The sequence below is a fragment of the Centropristis striata genome, chromosome 16, assembly GCF_030273125.1.
Source record: "Centropristis striata isolate RG_2023a ecotype Rhode Island chromosome 16, C.striata_1.0, whole genome shotgun sequence".
Lineage (NCBI taxonomy): Eukaryota > Metazoa > Chordata > Actinopteri > Perciformes > Serranidae > Centropristis > Centropristis striata.
The window spans coordinates 14,368,494-14,391,970 of record NC_081532.1 but is presented as its reverse complement, the minus strand read 5'-3'; the positions used below and the strand labels follow the sequence as shown (position 1 = coordinate 14,391,970).

Sequence of the window (23,477 nt, the reverse complement as noted above, 5' to 3'; positions counted from 1 at the left end):
TTTTGAAATGCAAAAAAGGAACCCCTGGCTGGTCTTGAACCACTGATTTTATGGTTAATTGATATTGCCTTGAAGGTGAACACCTCCTAAATTAACATATCCAATAGCAAAACATGAAATGAATAGCAAAACGCTGTATAAAATGTAAATAAAGGAAGTTTACAGAAAAATTTGGTTTTAAGAGGGTTTTATATTGTGCCAAATATATGTCACCAAGGATTAGCAATTTATCATATTCTGGTTTATTTACATTTAAGACAATGTCCCAACTTTTTTTGGAATCAGGGCTGTTTAATTTCCATGTTTCCAAGTTCAATCAGTATTTGTGAACATGAGCTCCTCTCCAAGCCAAAATCAAAGAACAATGTCCTAAACTTACATTACAAATACAAGTAGCCAAAGCTAGAAGGGTGGTCTCTGAGTTTAAACAGGAACTACATACATTATCAAATGTCTACATGCTATACAGTCCCAAAATAATACTAAACATTCACAACTCTATCCAAAAACTAGAGTGCTAAAACTAGTTCGTGATTAAATCAGGTATAAATTCTAGAGCTGCTCCTTAAAAAAATCAATGGAGACTTATTTTGCAGACCCACAAAATGTCGGAGAGAATCATTTATTTTTTTATATACCCAAATGAGCTTTATTTTATATCAGTGTTTTCAGTTATGGAACAGGAAATGTACCCATATACTCAGTGTCAGGGCCGGTTCTAGCCCATTGGCTGCCCTAGGCGATATTGAGATTTTGCGCCCCCCCCCCGAACCACATCCATTCCATGTATTCATTCTGATATAGGTACACTATGTTATATGTATTATGCTGTACACTAATATTTGATACATGAACTACAAGCAAGGTAATGGTCTCAGAACATTTTTATTTTTAGAAACTTTGGAACTTTACCAACAACAACTGAATTGAAAATACGAATAAATAAATAAGAAAACACAGATCTTCATCAAATTAAGAAAGGCAAAGACTAAAAATAAATAAAATGTAGACATACAAATGCAATAAAAATAAAAAAATGTTTCGTTAATCAATGTTGTTAAAACAAAGATGTATGCTTAAGGGCGCCCCCTTGTGGCGCCCCCTGCCAATTTGGCGCCCTAGGCAGCCGCCTTGGTGGCCTGTAGGAATAACCGGCCCTGCTCAGTGTCACCTCTAACATCCCTTGAAATTCATTATTTATGGAGCAGTTCTAGACTTTATACCTGATAACTTCATACATTTGAGTTTTAGCACTCTCGCTCTAGCTTTTGAATCTGGAAGAAAGTTGTTTACGTTTATTAATAATCCGAGAATGTCTTAGACCATAGGAATAATATGTATGAATTCTCCTTTTAACCCCCAGAACACCCTTATTACATACCTTCTTGTAATGGTATTGACCTTTAGCACTTTTTGAACTGATAGAATATTACTATTGGACATCAACAGGTAACAGAAGAGTCCAAAGCTAGTCCGTTATTTCTATATATGATTAGTAAAAAAGAAAAAGTCAAGTCCACTTTGATGTCCAATGTAATGTCAAGGCACTGAACTCGAATCAAACACAGGTTAACAGACAGACATTTGTTTGGGTCCAGAACCCAGAATGCCAAATGTGTATTTTAAACTTCTGCCAAAGTGAATTGCCATTGCTGTGTCAGGCTGCAGCCTAGAGGGCAATGGAGCAGCTCTGGTGGTTCCGTTTCAGTCCTTGCATGTCTCAGTTGAAGAGTGCATGTGTTTTCATTGAACCATAAAGTTGAGAAAGTCGCAGCTAATGCAGCTATATCTACACATCAGCGCTGGAATAATGAGGCCTTGCATGCTTGCATTTATTGTTTCATTTCCTGTCATCTTTTATACACAGAAGATTAACTGGTGTGACCTCAGCGGTAAAATGGCTGCTGGACGAAAAACTTTTCCCCGAATGTGCTGACCGTTTATCATATTTTTTGATGATGCCACAGGGGAGGGGCCCGGCACCTCCCCCTGATTTACACCTTTGATGTCTCCTGGCCGTAAACATTCACCCTCCACCACAGTGTTTTAAAGAACTAATGATTTAGATGAATCAGAGACAAAGTGCTGAAGGTCTCCTTTCTGCTGGGCCACTTGCCACAAAGCAGCCTGCTGAGTCAGGACACTGAATAGGCAAACACATCATTTACGAAGCTCATCACAAACTGCACGAGGCACAGGGCTGGAGGATGGATGTCCGGAGTGAGACAGACGGTATGCTGCTAGTGTTGGGTTAAACTCTATTAATAAGGATTTCTTAAATCTGGTAAAAATAAAAGTCTTCTGTAAAAGCCCACGAGGGAAAAATAACTTTGAAGTTGGCATAATTAAATTGGAGGTGCTTATCATTGTTACAGTCAAATAGAGGAACTAAATTAGGTCTTATTCTGCTTCAGTTCAGTTTATGTCAAATCAAATAGTAGTTTTAAGGAACTAAGAAACCACAGGTGGAGAAATGTAATTGGAAATGTCAAACATTTCTGTTTTTACAGTACAAGACCGAACACAGTCTCCACTGTCAGCTGTCAGGAGTGTGAAAACAGCGCCAAGTTGACACAATCTGAAAAGACTTGAAGCCAAGCACTGAGTAAACTGTTATGGAGGGACTGGAAGGCATACGCAACATGAAAGAAATGTGAAAACAGTTTCATCAAATGGTCGAGCCATTAGTTTCCACCACAAGGTTTCCACGAACATCAGACCTGTGCTTCCGTGTGTGTTTGCATGTGTGTTTACCTCTTTATTATGCGCTTGCAGTCGGAGGGCTTTCACTCACACATTTGTCTTAGTTGTGTGTGTTATTACCTTTGGCAAAATCCATCACACTACTTAATTCAGCCAAGTAATCACCCGCTCAGAGTCATTTCTTGTGCTTTCCTAAACTGCAAACAGAACAACGAGGCTTACTCAGCACATTGTTTTTCTTAGGGCCTAACCAGGCATCATTCATCAAACCCCCGTGTTGACCCAGTCAACACACAGGCAGCTGGGGATATGAATGAGCAAGCAACATGAAAAATACATGTGGGTTATATGCTATTCTTTGCGGTTCACTCTTCTCGTAGCCTGAGGATGTTGTGAAAATGACGGACCCCTCCAGAGGCCGCCAGTCCACCAGCAGGCCCCCCTGGATCTTTTAAGACTGCTGTAAATGATTCAAACTCTCTGTAGCTGCTATATTCCCAAGTGTGGTGCAACCATCTGAGATGTGGATCGAAGCACCGCACTGTAATGTAGTTGTATTAGCAGGTTGTGAGGGTGTGAGAAATCCTTGATCCTTGAATACAACGGTCGACATCACCTTGAACTGCTATGTAGCAGTGTTTAGCAACGGGTACAGTGGTTACATAATGGACACCATTTACACAAAACACAAACAAAACGTAGCAGTTAATGAAATCAGAGAGAGCAGATAAACTAGGGGAGCCATTATCCCGGCTACAAGCAGACCCAGCTATGCCAGGAATACAGACACAGTATTAAATTAAGTCCGGATTTGATTTGTCTGATAGACTTAGATATTTCCTCTTGGATACATTTAATGTCACAATAGTTTAGCAGTTTTGACATTGTGCAGGAGACACTACCGCCACTGATACAGTACAGTGTGTCAGGGTAATGTATGTGGGTGGGCTTGGTTATTTTAGGATAGTGGACATTTCTGCAAAACAATAGAGTATAGATTTTAAATTGCATTGCTGACATGCTGGTATGATCTAACAACAAGACATAGTCAATGCAAGAAAATATTTGAGACTCTTTGGTGAACAACATAGAGAGTTGAATCCAGGTACAAGCCTAACTTACTTAAGGGAACACTCCACTGACTTTACATGTCAAAGTCAATTTCCTAGCCACTGGGAATACTCTCTGCTTTGCAGAAATGACCTGGGTGTCTTAGCTTGTGCTTAGAGACTATCATTTCTTTTTACAGCATTACAAACTGGGGGTGTGGAGTTTAAAAGACATGTATCTACCCGGGATAGAAGAGCTAATCAAATGAGCATTTGAGCTGCATTTCTTGAAGGGTAAAATCTGATCTTTTGGAAGGTTTGGGCATCTACTAGCCGGCACTGCCATGTCCAAATCGCAAATGTGAGTTAGTCTGGAACCTCTCAGTTCATTGTTGATTTCCAAAGAGTTCTATCAATGGCTGTAGACCAAAATGCATCGATCTGCAACACATCATGTGCTGAGCGCATAGAGAAAGAGCGACATGCATCATACACTGAAAAACACGCCCACCGGTGCCACAATACACAAACATGGGCTGAAACAATAACAAAATGCCTGTTTCTAGCTAAACTATTAGATTTAAGCATGATTATTTTTAGTACTCTATGTATACTGAAATTGTCTGTAAGCAAGCTAATGTTAGCTACATGTTAGCAAGCTAAGGCACTTAATACTCCAGAGCTTTCTGATTTATCCACAATCTACTACAACATGAGTTACAGAGTCTGAAAAAAATGCTTTAGCTTAACTTACAGAAATGTTGTTAGCCTAAAATTGACTGGATATACGACTTAGTGATAATATGCACTGTATACTTTTCTTGCATACAGTTTCAGGATCGCACAGTTTTCCCCATTGTAACTACTTTTGTCTCAAGTCTGTAAACATCAGTTTCTGGGTTCCTCAGATTTTAACAACTTAGTAATGGGTTCTTTACCCTGTTGGTTGTGCATTTCACCACACAGCAGCACATTTTCCTGTTGTTTGCGAACAGATCAGACGTGTCAAGAAGGCTCCTCGATTCAATACAAAGTCAATGAAGAGCAATGGATTGTTTTCCCTCCGGTTGGGGTGAGCTTGAGTGCGCTCTGTCTCTGTGGACAGATGTAAACACACTACAGTGTACAGAGATGAGCTGTGACAGTGTAGCATCAATATGTCTGTGAACGATTGTTGCTGTTTTTAGTACTTCAACACAAAGTTTGACATAAGCTGCAGCCATCTTGGTTGTTTTTGAAAATGCCTCAATGGCGCTCCACTTTACTAAACTATAGAGTTATCCTTGTCAAGTTAAAATTATAGACAGTAACGATGAATTTCATTGCTTGCATAATTTCTTCTGAATCTCTCGTGTGTCAGGAAATATTTATCATTCCACGTGGGAATGTCGGACTCCGCCACTAACAGTCATAACTATCACAAAGATTAGAGAGATGATTACAGTATATATCACAAACAGGGTTTGCTTTCGTGAAAATATTTATATATATTTATTATAACTTAACTTTGTTTTTGTTTTTAGACCGTTTCAGACGTAAAAGTTTTCATATATTGTGCTTGTTTTCGTGTCAAATATCATTAACCAACCACTTTGATGGCACTCGTATGAAACACAAAGTGTATTTGTATTGTAAACTAGGAAAGGTGAGGAACCAAAGAACAATATTCTCAAAGAAAGAATTTTCTCAAGAGATTCAGATAAAGACAGTTAAGATGTAGATTTTGTAAAACCAGAAAGATGACTTCAATATTTCGAGGCTCAGTGTATTTCCAGCTGAGCAGCTCTGTCCCTCATGAGTAACACACTCAACAGTGAGTGGACATCACGGGGGGTACTGTGTATATCACTGAATGATGACAAACTGTTAAGAGCACATCAGTCCAATACAACAAGACAAGTGAGATGCGTCTCCTTTGCACGTCGTTAAGCCAAAGTCATTCGAGAGCAACGATAAGGCCGGCTGGTGAATGACTAGAATGAATAGTAAGCGGCGGCTGCAACCTCATTACAAGGACAAACCGCGTACAGCAGGAGGCTGATATCTTTGGCACAGCCCCACTTCGCTGTTTCCAATTTGAATAGAGAAGGGAATAATGCTTAATGCCTTTCCCTGCGTGGATATTGGCTTGTATGGGACAGCGACCCGTGAAATGAATATTTTTGTGAGATGAGATTTGTTATACACAAAGAGGAAGGCCTGCTTTTCCAGCCGACCGAGAAACACCCGACACAGGAGAGTAGAGGTATTGTACGTTTCAGGACGTGGAGAGCTCAGAGACTGATAATACCTGAGAAAAAGGAAGAAAAGAAGAGATCAAGAAGAAGAGCAGGATGAAAGGGAGATTGTTGTGGTGAAACAAGATAACTGACACATTCGGCTGGCATAAGATCTCGTGGAGAATTTGAAAGTTTTGATTTTTAACTGAATCAGAAAACGATGTCCTCTCCAACAAACAGCAGGAAACATGGAGTGGTATGCTAGAACTTTTTTAGACAGTTCTCTCACTAAAATCCTGCTGTTTCCCTCAGTTCCTGGGTCAGTGTCATTGTATTCAGTATTCTCCACTTGTATGGCAGCATGTAGATATAATGGCCCTTGGCTTGAGTACTGTTCTGCTTTCAACTCAGAGAAGCAAGGCTCCAGTTGGAAGTAGCATTAGCTGCCAGTGCTAGCGTCACTCGCCCTGGGTTGACTCCTCCTTTTGACTGTCAGCGCACGTCGCCTTCTTACATTTGTATGGAGGTGTTTGGTACCGTCTGCATATTTTATGATACAGCTGTGCATTATGTGTAGACTGCTAATGTAATGTAAACAAGTCTGTGCACAGACGTCCTTCGGTGATATCTTGAAGCAGGTGTGTGATTGGAGGAGCAAGAACTTGTGCACTGTATCTATTTTTTTCACATACTTTATATATATTTTGGTCAAATCAGAGGTTGTGGAGCAACTGACTCTTACATTGATTTTTTTTGATAGTCTGTTAACTATTACACCCATTTTGATTTAAATACTTAAAGTACACTTCTATTGTATTTAACCTCTAACTTTGTACAGTTTGAAAATAGGGCTGAGCAGTAGTTCAATATGATAATTTATGGTCTTTGAATGGAAATGTATCGTGATGAAATTGTTTATTGAGATATTGTGATGAAAAATGATGTCTTAATGGCAATGTGACAATACTATCAAAACGTTAGAAACACTTCTATTCTTATCTATAAACCAGTGGCTCAATCGCATAACAACAGTATTTACATTATTTGGACTTTGTTATGGATTATGCTCTTATGCTCAGAATTAAGTGCTGCTGATGATTTCTGCCCAGGAACTGCACACGCATATTAGCTTCCAGCTGGTGCAATATGTTTATTGTCCCTGTCAAATAAACAATAAATATGAGGATGAATAAGATTTGGGCCATGTCATCCAGGGATGATTTATCATCAATTTATGTTCATTTCTGGTGACACAGAGCAGGAACATTAAATTCTACCGAGGAAATTTCCTGTTTGTTGCCTGCACACATGAATGGCATGAAAAGAGACTTGGACCTCACGGATCAAACTCTGATAACACAACCCCTCATTCTGGGGTATCTGTGATGTTAAATACTTCCTGTGGCCTCGATATGGTTGTCTTGTATGTTGCACTAGCTTCAATTTCAACCAGCTGTAATAATAGTAATAGTGATAGCATCTCTGTGGTGCTTTACAGAAATATCACAGTTTAAAGGGAATTGAATGAAGGTGAGGTGAAACTGGACATCACAATTAAAATGATATAAAACTGATCTGACAATTGATTTACATCAAAGATAAAATAGTGCTGTGCGAATATTAATCCAACAGGTATCGTCCTATCATCCCATCTGATAGAAGCCCAGCCTCATTATAAACACAGACAGCCCATCCCCTCCTCCGTCTCATCCTCTGCTCTCTTTAATTTTTTTTTACGTGAACGAAGCAGGGAACAATATCAGTATTATGCATGTACCCACCTTTCCGGTGAAGGGGGGGAAATGAATTTTTTCAATGGGCTCATAAATCCACGCTCTACCTGGTTGAGCACCGGTGGAATGCGCCGTGGTTGGCTGGCCCGGCTCTCTTGGCCGAGACTATAGATCTGGATTGACAGCTGCTCCATCCTGTCTGCCACTGTTAATCATTGAAGGATTTGGGCTGCCGGCAAGCAGCTCTGCCAAGCGACCTTGAGCCCTGCTGGGGCCGAAGGACTCCAACTAAAAGCCTGCTCCCCTGTTGCAGCAAGGAAGAGGCACTTTAGCCAGGTGGCCCATTTGCCCCATAAAAGAGATTGATAGGTATCTAAAGTGCCTCATTGTTAGAGGGTATTCCCTTTAAAATTATAATTCACATCACTTGTGTGCCTGGTTTTCATACTGCGTGTGCATAATTTGGTCAGTTATGTAACTTCAACACTGACTGTGCACTCACATTTGTCTTTTACCTAAAATTCACGACACATGGGTGTATGCTCACACGTTATTTTTGACTGAGACAGCACTAGAGAGAAAAGACATTGAAGAAAAAAGATTAAAACAGTAAATCAGTGGTACTGATGGCGTCATTCTGGAGGAAAAAAATACATATTTGGAAAGGACCCTTGAAGTGATGTCAGTTTAACAGTTTATCCACAGCGACAGTGTAGATAAGGACACAGAAGAAGCCGGAGAATAGTGGTGAACGTGCAGTAGTAGAGCGAGGAGGGGAGAAAATATTAGCTGTCATGCAAGAAAGGAATGGCACTGAGATAGTGGAAGCTCGGTGCCATGTACAGAAAAAAAACCCTCTCACTTTCTCTTGCTCTGTTGCTCTCCACTGTCTCTCACCCATTCTCTCCATAACTCTCCATCTGTTCGGATAAACGCTCAGTAACAGAGGAATCCGGAATCCGGACTCCGGTCCCGTGTTTTTGCTCCAGCCATGCTGTTGGAACCAGCAGCATCAAATGCCTGTTTTGCCTGCCTCTCCTCTCTCCTCTCTCCCTCTCTCGCTGCGCGCTACTCTCTGCTCTGCTGCAGTGGATGGTCCTCAACGGTGTGTGCGCTCGCAACTCGTCTCAGTGGAGGAGATCTGAGCATCTCACTGTCATTTTTCCCACCCTTCTTTAGCCCTCGTTCTTTTGCCGCCCAACCCCTACCTGTCATCAGAGGCTCTGGATAAATGTGAGGGAAAAGTCATAGGATAGAGAGAAGGGAAGAGCTCAGGAAGTGTTTAATCCAACATCTCTTGCACATATGACTGTGTTATGTTCTGCTGTCTCCGGGTGACAGAGAAGCTTGCGCTCTTAGATACCTCCTGCTTTTAGAGTCGGTGCCAGGTAAGTTCTCTCTCTGGCTTCATGTTTTTATTCTGCGTTTGATGTGACAGAGGACCGTCTATCGCTCGGTTCTCCCTGAAGGGGGGTGGGGGGGCGGGGGTTGACATGTTCTAATGAGGAGATGATATTTTGGCAGAAGTTGTGTGTAAACAGGTCCAACGTAGGGTATGGACAACATATGGCATAGTGTGTGGATCTGTGTGCACTTGGGCTCTCCATCATATTTGCCATATTTGCTCTGCAATAAATTTGGATCTACTGCAGCAACTTGAAATCAGCTCTTTTTAGATATTAAGGCAGGATTTGCTGTGTTTACCCTCTTTTACTGTACATCATTTGCATGTTCCACACACTGTCACCCATAATGCGATCTATAGTAGGTGTCAGGGAGTGGTGGTAGCTCTGTTAATGTGGATTTGAGTGCGTTTCTTAAGGGGGGCTGGGATATAGAAAAAAAACTGCAGCATTATTATTTTTTCTTTCTTGAGGGAAACCCTGTTACTGTGTGTTGAGTCAGTGCAGTGCAGCACAGATGATAACAAGGAGATTCTATGACAGCATTGTTAAGGGAGCACACTACACTGTGTGTGCGCGTGCATGTGTGTGCATGCGTGTGTGTGTGAGGGCATGCATGCGGGTGTGTGGGCGGCTGTATGCGCCTAATGTAAACTCCCATGTAGGGTTGAGCTCTGCGTGGGCAGCTTGCACTTTGTGAATGAAGTGCTTTTAGTCTCAAGGAGAAAGTGCATGTGTGTGCATGATTCCAGTGTCGTGTGTGTGTGTTTCCCTTTCAACAGTCTCCCTCGACTGTGGTTGTGACGTCAACACTCACTTTTGGGAAACACTACAACACAGTGTAGTGTGTCTTCATCAGGTATTGGGTGGCGTTCGACTGTGGGTGGCGACTTGGTGACGATTTACAACCTGGGTTCCCGGGTTCTCGCCCCCGGTGTAAATCAACCTGCCTGGTGAAGCACAGAGCCACTGCAGCCCGTTATAGAGGAGATGCTTTGGATGTTCATGTCCACTGCTGCACTGCAGACAGACTCTCTCCCACCAAAGCTGCTAACAGACAGCGTGCAGCTCAGCCACAGACAGCGTAGGCTTGGTTAGAGAGCCTCTTCATCTATCTGCCTGTGCTATTTGAACAGATGCTTGTAATCCAGAGTAACTTCCAGCAGCAGTCTGTGTTTTTGCAGGTGCAGGTGGATCTATCCAATGGGATTTATAGCCAGCGTCTGGCATTATTGTTGTCGTGCTTGAACAAATGTGCCACTAATGTCACTAAGCTGAAGAATAGGGGCTCTCTGTGTTTAAATTGAATGAGGGATCTCCAGTTTTCAGCAACAGACATCTTTGGGACAGAACAATAATCAACCCCAAGTGGCTCCTGTGGCTCGTCTGACAAATAAATATATATAAAAAAAGAAGGAAAGAGAGCTGCAAACCAGCTTTGTTTCTGCATATGCAGAGTTTGAGCGATTATTGTGAAAGCTCTGATTAATGAATGTAAATAATGCTTTGTTTGTAATGACAGTTTCGCTACTGTAGGCACTGTCCAATGTGTTGTATATGTTGCTGGACTTCCTGATTTACAAATTAAGTACTGAATATAACACATGAAAGCTACCAAAGTCATGCAGTAATGTAAAAAAAGCACTCCCTAGTGTAAAATATGTTAATTTATTTTTAATATGCCCTTTTTCTCTTCTCCAAAACCAACTTGTGACCCTCAGAAAGGATCTTGCGACCCTGTTGGGGGTCCCGTCCCCCAGGTTGAGAACCACCAGCCTTAGCTACAACAGACTCAACAATACAAAAAGGGAAGCCCAGGTTCCAATCACAGTGAAAGCAATCCTCTGCCTTGCTGAAGTGTCATTGAGCCAGAACACTAAATCCCCACCATCTCGAAGGCTACTCAATCACATAGCTGTCCGTCTTCCTACTTAATGCAGGCGCCTGTTTTGATCTCTTCATGTTGGCGTGCATGTGAAAAACATGGCTGTTGCATTAGTGAAACATGATGAAGGGGCTAGAGGCACAGGACCCCCCTTAGAGCCACAGCTCTGGGTAAGTGGTGCATTTCAATCCCGTTCCACACTCATGAAGCACCTAATTAATTCAAATTCAAAAGTAAGCTTGGGGTGCCACTGCTGTCATTGCCTTTGCACACATGGCTGAGCACTTTGCTCTGATCATTGCAAAAGTGCCTTTGCAGTATATGAGAATTAGATACTGATTCTGCCACGTTTTGCAGGTTGGTTTATGTTTAACTCAAGCCCAGCATTAATATGACAACTTAACCTATCATCCAGTGGTAGAATTTAACGAATTACATTTGCTTTCCTTTACAAGTGCTGTACATAAGTAGAATCTTGAGGTACTTTACTAGAGTTTTGCCAATTTTATGCAACTTTATTCTTCTGCTCCACTACATTATGGAAGCACTTTTTACTCCTTTACATTTATTGTCAAGCATTAGATACCAGCTACTTTGTAGATTCAGATAATTGACATGAGATATACATATATACAACTAATAAATTATAAAGTATTATTATAGATTAAGCAACCAAGCAGAGTTTCAAGCCCTTGAAACTTTAGTGCTTATACATTATTGCATCACTAATTATAATTCAAACATATGATAATTATATATTATATTATTTCGGAACAGGCCATTCTGCATAATGAGTACATTTTACATGGTAATATTTAACTTTTTTTTACTCCTTTTACTGCATTATAATAACCGTTATAATGCATTATAAACATATTATTATGCATTTCAACTGACTGTTACAATACATTATGATACTTGCAAGAAATGCTATAAAGTGACTAAAAATGTTGAAGTATTATGATACTTGACATTATACGGCATAATAAAATGCTTAATAATGTGCGATGGTTATTGTTACAAGTCATCATGAGTAATTTTGAGTGCTTATAACTATAATTCCACAGAGCTATAAGAAAATTATAAGTATGGTTATAATGCATTATAGAAAGTGTTACCCAGGACAAAATATTTTACACTGTTGCATCACTACTTTTACCTCAGTAAAATATCGGAATACTTCTTCCACCACTGCTCTCTTCTATTAAACTGCGGCACATTTACTTCACGTAGTATTGATCTGTTGCAATCAAGCACCAATCCTGAGCAATCTAAATCTACGGTATATATTAACCTGGCTGACAATGACAGGGTATAGATTGTCTTGTCAGCCACCTGCTGCGTTGGGTTCATCCTTCTCAGCAGCTTGACAGGGAATCAGGATGAAGCAGGACTGAGACAGATCCAGCTGTTGTCCCATTGAAAACGAAGCTGTCACATTTACTTTGAAGCAAGATGAATGACTCTTGAGTGACGGCTGAATTTGATTGCAGAAACAGCTTGCTTTCATAATGCGTCTCCTTTGGTTGATTAACGTGACTTGTGTGTTGTGTCATGTTTAGTTTGGTTGAGGCCTCTGCATGAAAACTGAGTCCACCGTGCAACATGTTTGTTCCATTCCCGTCAATGCAAACATGCTTTGGAATTAAACAGGCAATTTCCAGAAGTAGCAAATTAAGAGATAAAATGCTATTAAACGTCACACAGGCATCAAGAAGAATGCACACAGGAAGAGGAAGCATTTTGAGCGTTCTTGGCGGCTCACATGGGATATCTGGGACAATGGACTCACAGCTTTTGACAGCAGCAGCCATGGACGCTCAAACACTGAAGCTCACAAACAATGAATAGAGCCGACAGCCATAAACGAATCAGAGGGAACGAGCCTATCATGCCTCTGCATCTTGACATGTTGCTGCAGCTGTGTGTCCATGTATGGAATTTTGCCGTCAGCGTATTGCAATACTATTCTACATCATTTCACATGAATAACAAGTATAATAGAAAAATCCATAATATCTGTGACAACGAGCAAATAATTCAATTTGTGGAGGAGGGCTGCAGTTACACGTGTTAAGTAAAGAAAGCTTGGAAAGGTTAGAATGTTTGCAGGTAGTTAAGTGCTTTTTTTGAAGATGCAGATGACGTTGATTCAAGTGTTTTCAGCATTGCTACAGTGACAAATCATGCTTGCAGAGCTTCGATTTCATGGTTTGCGGGCAACTCGTGTTGATTTGCACAGCTTAAGGAAGCATGTTGTCTCAGTCCAACGGGGACCAGCTACTGGAACCACAGTGTCGTGTCTGAAAAAACGAGTTAAGGAGACACACATCTGTTGCAGCAATAGGATTGAATAGAATGGAGAGTGAGTTTGGAAAATGGCTGACAGCTTAATTTAGACAAGTTTAATTTGTTGTGGACAGTGTTGCTGATAATAAGCAGTTAATTACTTTTTACCTCTACCTCTGTCAAAAACTAATTTCATTACTTTCCAAGTACTGCATGAGAAAAGTAATTACTTACTAGGGAAAGTGATTTTTGCGTTACTTTTATTGTTCTTTTTGTTCACACTTCAGTTCTCTTATGCACACATATTATTTTAGTGTTGCTTTGACACAGTGTGGGACAAGACTGTCATATTATCTACATTGAGGTGGCAAGAACAAGAAAAAAGTTCTATTAGGCCAGGATATTTCAAACTTCACGAGAAACTCCACTGCAGGATTCCTGGGAAGTCATCACAGGGCCCTCCCACTGCAGCACTCGTCTCATTCAAATTAAAATTTCTGACCAATCAAACAATAGTTCTTGGACACCACACAAGAACAAAGTTCTGCCCAGATGATGTGTCAAGAACAGAGAAATTTGTTATCTCTCCCAGGGCTGCAAGAACAGAATTTTTTGTTCTTGCAGCGCTGGAAGAGAAGAAATTTCTCTGTTCTTGCAGAGTACGTATTAGCCTTTATCCTTGATCTCGAAGAGGGAAAAATAATGTCTGTATTTCCATTTACAGTATATTTGGTTTACTTGTGCCACGGCCCACACCCACTAAGTTGTCCGCTCTTTTCACATAGTTTAAGGAGTAATAATTAAAATAATTTAAAATCCAAGTAAAGGTAATCAACTACATTACTCGTTACAGCCAATAGTAACGACATTACTTAAGATAAGATAAGATAAGATAAGATAAGATAAGATAAGATAGTTTTTCTTAGTTTTCTTAGTCCCACAATGGGGACATTTCCATTGTTACAGCAGCAAAAACTGGATAACAAAAGTAGAAACGCATCAATAAATAGAATCAAGCAATATTAAAAAGAACTATGAAAGTATTAACACAACAATAAGAAATACAGATTGAGAAGCAATATATACAATATAGACGGACTTAACAGTTGAAATTTGCACTATTACACAGAGAAAATGTGTTTTTATACTTATGATATTATATCAATTGTTAATCCCACCACTGGTTGTGGATCTAGACATGATGAAAGCTGAGGCTGGGTCTGATAATGTTCCACAGCTTTGGATGAATGTCAAAGCGGACACACAGATGGTGGCCTGGCTCGTCACATTAGGTAACTGGTCAGTAAGATGTTTCAAAGTGGGATGACGCAGCCCACTTACTGTACACCATCAGCCTGGTGTCACATGTGTCAGCTTGTACAGTCGCGTGTGTGTGTGTGTGTGTGTGTGTGTGTGTGTGCACGTGTACAGGACTGTGAGAGGCGTGAACAACTGTCAGAGCACAATCGGTCTGCTGGGATAATGGTTTCGACTACAATCAGTGTCCAACTGACTCCATCAACCCCTACACACACACACACACACACACTCGAGCAAACATGCGGGATGCCTCAGTGGCCTCTTCAGAGCAGTCTTCTCTCCCGGTGGGGAATCTTGAACCGAACCCAAAAAGAAAACAAGAGAAGAAAGCTCTCTCTTCTTTCGCCTCAGCATCCTTCTCCCGCTCCCTCACTCTGTGTCTGTCACTCACCAACACGCTCTCTCTTGCCCTTTTCTCCCTCTTTCTTTCTGCTTCATCCCTTTTTTTCTTCTCTCACTGGCTGTCAATAGGTTGTACTGCAGCCTGAGCCAGTGCCAGAGCTCAGCCTCTGAGCCACAGGTAAAGCATTAAAGCCGAATGACTCATGCACTGAAACAGAATAACCTCTTTGCTACTTGAAAGAGCCGCTCCGGCCCGCTTCTTAAAAGTTACACCTGAGTAAGCTGCTCCAGCTGCGATGCGTTTTTCCCTTTACCTCCACCAGCAGTTTGCTGACACACCTTCACGCCTCTGATACACCAAGTCACAGGATGATAAACTGTTGTGTGCTCTGGCACACCGCCTTCCACACCTCGTGCTGATCTGTAATGGGCTTGTGTGTGTGTGGAACATATTTTTTTCTGCAGTATAGGTGTGTCTATATATGTGGAGCATTTTGTATGTGAAAGGTGTTAATGCAAATCTAACTCCTATTAAATATTTGTTCTGTTAAAGGAAATCCATTGAGATGCTTAAATTTGTATTAAAATCTAATAGAGACAGAATAGAGGCATACAGTCATGGAAAAAAATATAAGCCCACCCTTGTTTTCTTCAGTTTATTGTTCATTTTAATGCCTGGTACAACTAAAGGTACATTTGTTTGGACAAATATAATGATAACAACAAAAATAGCTCAAGAGTTTAATTTAAGAGATGATAGCTAGCCATTTCCGTGGTTTTCTTGATAATAACCCAAATAATTTTTAGGAAAACCATGAAAAATGGCGAGATATCAGCTCTTAACCCCTTAACGCCTGCTGTCGCAAATATGCGACAAACCGCTTGACTCAGTCAACCAGCCGAGATAGCGTCTGCATTCCCCCAATGCCGGTTGAATACCTGCTGTTGCAGGTTTATATAAATAAACGAGGGTGAATAAATAAAACATTGTTTTTTCACTGTTATATTACTGTGTTATTGTTATCCTATTATTGACCATTATGCCTGCTGTAGCAAATTTGCAACATACCAAATTGACCATTATGCCTGCTGTAGCAAATTTGCAACATACCAAATTTACCATTATGCCTGTTCAGTCAGACAACTCACGTGATACAAAATGTGTTTATTGGACAATAAACATAGCTTAGATTTGGCGTCTAGGCTCCGACTAAATCACTCCTCAGCAGTTACATGAGGTATTGAGGAGTGATGCAATAAATCCCCCAGTCGGAGCCTACAGGTGGATGCTGGGGTGGTGGTGGGACTGAGAAAGCAAGCGGCAGTACAGATGTAGCAGCAGCATAGGCAGGCAGAGGAGAGCGAGGATTACTCTCATCTTAAATAGAGCGCCAGATTGGATAGAGGGTGTGTTTTAGTGGAGGATGTATGAGGAGTGGGGCATGTCATGTGTATGGCAGCACAGCTCGAGTTGCCTGCCTGAACTAGCTCGCAGGCGTCGCTCCATTTCAGTCAGACAACTCACGTGATACAAAATGTGTTTATTGGACAATAAACATAGCTTAGATTTGGCGTCTAGGCTCCGACTAAATCACTCCTCAGCAGTTACATGAGGTATTGAGGAGTGATGCAATAAATCCCCCAAAACCAAAAGATTCAGAGCCTAGCGCTGATGTTCTATGTGAGGACCCGGCACCGCCGCCGTGAGGCCATTCCTCAAGAGCACATTGGCTGCAAGAGGAATATGCTATCTAGTGCAACTGCTATGTGTGACCTGGCACCGCGCCGTGAGGCCATTCCTCAAGAGCACAGCGGCTGCAAGAGGAATATGCTAACTAGTGCAACTGCTATGTGTGACCTGGCACCGCGCCGTGAGGCCATTCCTCAAGAGCACAGCGGCTGCAAGAGGAATATGCTAACTAGTGCAACTGCTATGTGTGACCTGGCACCGCGCCGTGAGGCCATTCCTCAAGAGCACGGCGGCTGCAAGAGGAATAAGCTATCTATTGGGACGGCTATGTGTGGGCCCGGCACCAGCCACCGTGAGGCCATTCCCATAGAGCACAGCGGCTGCAAGGGGAATATGCTATCAAGTGCAACTGCTATGTGTGGCCTGGCAACCGCCGCCGTGAGGCCATTCCCCAAGAGCTCAGCGGCTACGAGGGGAATATGCTACCTACTGGAATCATTAAGCCATCTGGCAAATATTAACGGTGAAAGCAGAGTCCTGAAATTCAAAACAGCACATGCACAAACTATGAGATCAATGATCCAGCAAACCACCTGATGCAGTAATGAAATTAGGCGGGGATTAGCTGCAAATATCTATTCTTTGAATATGACCAGGTTGCAGGAACTTATGAGCTTTTGAGCACGCAGGCTCTCATTCTTGTTAAACCTGAAATGTCGTTAGTACACTGAGGATCAACATCTGCCCATAATTTTTAATGTTGAGATGGGCAGATGATGCTGCAGATGTAGCTGCCATTCTTAAAGAATGAGGAAAGTATCGTTCTGGAGGTATTCCACAGTTCAGGCATAGATTGTGCAGCTTCGATGAGAACCAGGATCTTGTCGGAGGTCTGGTCCACCAGTGATGAACAGAGGTGCTGAAGGATCCGTCGAGAAGTGAAGACTCAGGTATTCATCATGGAAGAAAAGGACAGAAGGTGAAATTAGTTTCTTGCAAGGATAATGTGAGTTGAAAGAATTTGATCTAGTAGTATAATTGCCACGCCTTAGAAACCCATAGAGCCATTAGAAAAAATGTATTCTAGCATTGAATATCATATAGTAAAACGACATTCCTTTGACCTTGACATCAACCTATGCACCATTGAAATAGATAACAGCAGTCTTGGTCATTGCCTGAGGATGGGCCTTTTAAGGCCTTTGAGAAGCAGCTGAAATGAGGGATTCCCAAGAATGCTCTGGGAGGCTGGGTTTTGGCATCTTATATGGCACTGAAACCCTGCTAGCATGCTATGCTACTTGCACTTGCAGATGGCACGATCCTAATAAAAATACAATGAATGCCAAGCTACGGAGATCTTTATAGGTACGGACTAAGGAGGAGGCTGGCGCAGAAAGAAGAAATACAAGGCCGAATCATGAGCTCTAATGGAGCTTTTGGTTAAACCAAGTCTCATATGTTTGGTGCAGAACATGCTATCTAGTGCAACTGCTATGTGTGACCTGGCACCGCGCCGTGAGGCCATTCCTCAAGAGCACAGCGGCTGCAAGAGGAATATACTAACTAGTGCAACTGCTATGTGTGACCTGGCACCGCGCCGTGAGGCCATTCCTCGAGAGCACAGCGGCTGCAAGAGGAATAAGCTATCTATTGGGACTGCTATGTGTGGGCCCGGCCCCAGCCACCGTGAGGCCATTCCCATAGAGCACAGCGGCTGCAAGGGGAATATGCTATCTAGTGCAACTGCTATGTGTGGCCTGGCACCAGCCTTCTGAAATCCTTCAGAGGTTGGATTTGCTTAATCGAGAGTCAGCTGATAGAATGGAGGGCATGTCATGATGGAGGGCTTGGCCTTGAGGCATATAGTTTTGAACTTCATAGCATCAACTACATAATTCCCATGACCAGAGATGAAGGTAGCTCACAATATGAAGATATTAAAAGTGCATGATTATTATCGCATGAGACTGTTTAATGGGTATTTAAGAGCAAACCTTATTGATTATTTCCACTGTAGGAGCATTGTTGCAGAATGCTATGATTGCTTTCTTGTACCTATACTACCCCACAGTAAATGTGCGATGGAGATATGGTATGCTCATAAAGAGCCTTGGATTTAAGTGGTTACTGAGGGACTGATTTTAGTTGACCAGGCATCTGCGAACCACTCATATTGAAGAATTCCCCCAAAACCAATTGAAGGAGCTGCATCGGCCTGAGAGAATTTGAAGACTCAATAGACATTGTAAAAAGAACGAAATGCTGTTCCATTTTCACATAGCAGGAACCAGAACTGCAAATCTGAGCACAAACTTCACCTGAGATTACAGTGTCTTGAAGAGCTGGGTTTTCAGGAGGGTTTTTTTTTTTTTTTTTTTTTTTTTTTTTTAAATTATATAAAAAAAGTAGAGAGGGACGCCCCTGCTCTGGTAGTGTGTTCCACCAGCGGGGAACAAGAAATGCAAAGAGTCTGGATTGCCTTGGACCAACAGGGGGCAGAGCCAGGCACCGTTCATTGGAAGAGCGCAACGGTCGTGAGGTAGCATATGTCTGAATCAGGGCGTTCAGGTAGGTAGGACCAGTACCGGAGACAACTTTGTAGGCCAGCATTAGAGATTTGAATTTGATGCAGGCTGCAACAGGTAGCCAGTGGAGCTTGTTGAGCAGCGGTGTGACATGTGACCTTTTTGGCTGGTTGTAGACCAGGCGCGCCGCCGCGTTCTGGATCATCTGAAGCGGTTTTATTGTGCAGGCTGGCAGCCTGTCAGGAGGGCGTTACAGTAGTCAAGTTTTGAGATGACGACAGCTTGTGTCAAGGAATGATGCGCATGGCAAAGTTAAGGTGATCAATACAGCACATAAATCAACAGCTGTGCTCTCCTCTCATTAGAGAAGCTGTACAGGTCCCGCTGCCACGGAAACCTGCAGTATTCTGAAGGACTCATCCCACCCAGCACATCACCTGTTCTAACTGCTACCCTCAAGGAGGAGATGCAGATACTAAAACCACAACAAACAGGCTGAAAGCAGCACATATCTCAGGGCTACTGCGATACTAAATGAACACTGGAGACTCTTTTATACACAAACATAAAAATCATTAAACTCGGCAATATCGCATGAAATGTCACTACTAAATAAAATATATATTGTTTGCATAACCACACGCATATATATATATATATATATATACACACACATTATTATTGGTCAATTTATTCAGAATTTCCTTCTTTATTCCTGCTTAAATACTTTTCTTTGCAATGAATGGGATTGCGCACAAATTATGTTGCACTTTTAATAATGACAATTTAATTTAGTAATTATATTTATTTATTTTATTGTTATATGACACCTAGCTCATTGAATAAGCTCATTGAATAAGCTTAAAACTACAGACATGCTGCAAGAGGTGGAGGGAAAGGAAAATCTATGACTAGAAATTATTCTAAAAGATGCAGGATGAAAGGGTATTTACAGGAGTTGTGAAGGATCCAGCATGCTTCAGATACAGATACGAAAGCATGGCTACTGCGCCAACCAAATGGCATTAAACCAGAAATTCAATTTGGAACACCATTACATGCTGAAAGATGCCATTGAGAGGGGTGACGTGGCATGACTTAGGTGGCATCTGATATGTGCTTCCTCACCATGCACCGACACCTGTAGGCTTAATAATTTGGACATTATTAACAGAAGCATGGAACAAGCAAAAGGCTCTTGAGGAGCTAAGCTACACCAGATTTATGTCATGGCCTGCCGAGATAAGCGCAGGTTTTTTTTTTTTTTTTTTTTTTTTTTTTTTTTTTTTCCTTCAAGAAAGATATATTTATTAAAATTATATAATTATTCTTATATTATATTCAAATTAATTAAGCATTTATTAAATGATTGATACTCTTTTATACCATGGCAGACATATGCATCCAAAGCTCTTACTATAATTATTGATTTATGCCTGTTAAAACTACCCATCATTTGTTTATAAAAATCATTGTGCATATTTATTCATTTTAACGAAAGAATAAAATACCTTAGTATTTGATTCCTGAGGGACTCATGAATTGCTGCTGCAGGTGGCAGGGGTCTGGAGCCCATGGGTGGAGCTGAGACTGCATTTCCCAGGGTTGTGTGGGGTGTGACGTCAGCAGGTAGCGCGGGAGCACTGGCCGTGTCAGATTACGTCACGGTTGTTTACATTGGAGGCAGAGGAATCGGCGTTTTCTTCCAGGGATTAATTCTGCGTTGGTTGCATTGATTGCCGACTTTATTTCACCAAGAAAACAGGATGAATGCTTCTGCGGTACTGGGCACGGACTGCTTGATTCTTTTTGGAGGAACGTTGGCCGCAGGATGACAAAAGCCGGTGGGGAGCGGCGCGCGCACTTAGCTGCCGCGGGGCTGCCGCGGGCTTCACCTGTTGCTCGTCTAAAAATGAAGGTAGATGAAGAGCTCTTCGTGGTTGAGACCGCCAGTGAGAGAACTGAATGTTACATGCATGGAGTGTTTCCAGAATGCGTTGCACGGCCATCCGACGAGCCGCTTGCATTAAATGCGTGAGCTGTGGCGCGGCGAAGGCCCTTCCGCTTCGAGCCCGGAGTGAGACAGAAGCCTGAGCTGGTTCGGGGATAAAGCTGTATACTCTCCGGAGGTCTGAGACTTACTATGAATCGGAGACGTCTAAGGGCATGGCATCCAACGAGCCACGAGGTAGGTTGAAATCGCAGGAAAATGAACGCACACAAGGCTTACAGAGCTGAGAAAGCAAGCGGCAGTACAGATGTAGCAGCAGCATAGGCAGGCAGAGGAGAGCGAGGATTACTCTCATCTTAAATAGAGCGCCAGATTGGATAGAGGGTGTGTTTTAGTGGAGGATGTATGAGGAGTGGGGCATGTCATGTGTATGGCAGCACAGCTCGAGTTGCCTGCCTGAACTAGCTCGCAGGCGTCGCTCCATTTGTCGCAAATTTGCAACATACCAAAATTTCTATTTATTTTTTGTGCAAAAGTGAAATTAATAATCTCAACATTATTTACCATCTACTTAAAGGCAAAAACACACATAAAACATTTTTTTATATACAGCTATATAAATTCAGGCGTTAAGGGGTTAAATTTAACTTTTACAAGCTATTTTTGTTATTATCATTATATTTGTCCAAACAGATGTACCTTTAGTTGTACCAGGCATTAAAATGAACAAGAAATTGAAGAAAAAGGGTGGTCTGACTGTATATTTCTAAATATACATGAAACTATATAGTTCATATACAGCTAGATCTGTGGATTTTCTTCAGTAACCGTGTCATGATTTCTAGAGAGAGACACTGCTGTTGAGCTTTCAAAGGTGAAGTGTACCAAAAGCAAAGAAAAAGTTCTATTATATTCAAGAGAATACAGACATCTCTACAGCTGATATCCCCAACAAACAAAAACAATTGATAACTAGCACTACAGTAAGGAGAGAAATAAGTATTTTTCATTTTGAAGGGAGCCACAAATACTGTTCGCAAATTCTTATTCTAATAAATGTAATGAAAATGTAACTAAATAGCAGCAAATGGCAACACTGCAGTTTGAAACAAACCTGGAAAGATTAAGGTTGTGGTTTAAACATTATGAGACCTTCATCACCATGATTGAAATAACCATCACTGACTGTTAGTAGGATATGATGTTTTGTGACCTCTGCCTTATGCAGACTTTATGGCTTCACAACAACACTGTGACAGAGAGAACTCATGATTATAATGGCTGCCAGAGGGCTCTTCTGTTACTTGAAGGTAAACATATGCAGAGCTGGGCGATTTGACCTCATATCAATATCACATTTAATTGAACATTTTTATCTTGATAAGGAAAATAAATATACTCAACTAATAACGCTGGGATATTTTTCATAATAACAGAGTGCATATCTTTGTGAGTTTAAAGAAATTAAAGAAACACACACATATAAACTATTGTGTGGTTATTTATTGAATATTCTAAACAAAGCATCGCTTGAAATGAGTCACATTTTAGTTTTAAAGTAGAAATCAAATTCTCTAAAATAGTAGACATTTGTTTGCATTTCTTACAAACTGTTTTTTTTGCAGTGTTCACATTTGACTTATTTTTGTTTAGTGTCGTTTTCCGTAAAGGCAGAATCTGTCCAAATGACAGAGAAAAGACATGGCGTTTCTCTCGGGTACAAGTCGCTCGAGTTGCTCAGTTGGCTTGGTGTTTGATTTCTCCACTGTGTTGCTTTCATGTCGCTGATTAAACAGGCACCCCAGAAATAAATAATCCTAATGAGCAAGATTACGATGGTTAGAGGTTCTGAATGTCTGTTTCACTTGATTTAAGATTAGTTGCCCAGCCTTAAACATGTCATTTTGGGAAATTTGCTTAAATGACTGATGCTGTTATCGAGAACAGTGTTGAGATTTTAGAAAGTCTTGAACCACTTCAGTCATTCCAAAAAGACTTTATTTCGAACCACAAAACTTTTAAATTCTAGTTTCCAAAGTTTCCAAAACATATTAAATATGTCAGGCTGATTGAATTGTACTTATCAGTTATTTGTTTTATGATGCATAACTCATAAAGAATCTTTACATTTGATGGAACTCTGCAGCCTTAAAAAACACAAGTCACGAGATTTAAATGTCTCACTCAGTGTAAACATCACATACAGGAGCATCTCAATACATTAGAATATCATAGAAAGTTTATTCATGTCAGTAATTCAATTCAAAAAGTGGAAATAACACATTATATAGATCCATTACACAGAGAATGAAACATTTCATGTCTTAATTTATTTCATTTCTTCTAATTATAATGATTATGGCTT

General features: G+C 41.2%; 1 protein-coding gene across 1 annotated transcript in view; it reads left to right on the top strand.

The window, feature by feature from the left end:
- Nucleotides 1-8,789: 8,789 nt before the first annotated feature.
- dlgap2a (discs, large (Drosophila) homolog-associated protein 2a) overlaps nt 8,790-23,477 on the top strand; it is a 151,285-nt gene continuing 136,597 nt past the window's right edge. The window contains exon 1 of the mRNA XM_059352644.1: nt 8,790-9,092. The gene's annotated coding sequence lies outside the window, so the exon portion shown is untranslated. The remainder of the gene's footprint in view (nt 9,093-23,477) is intronic.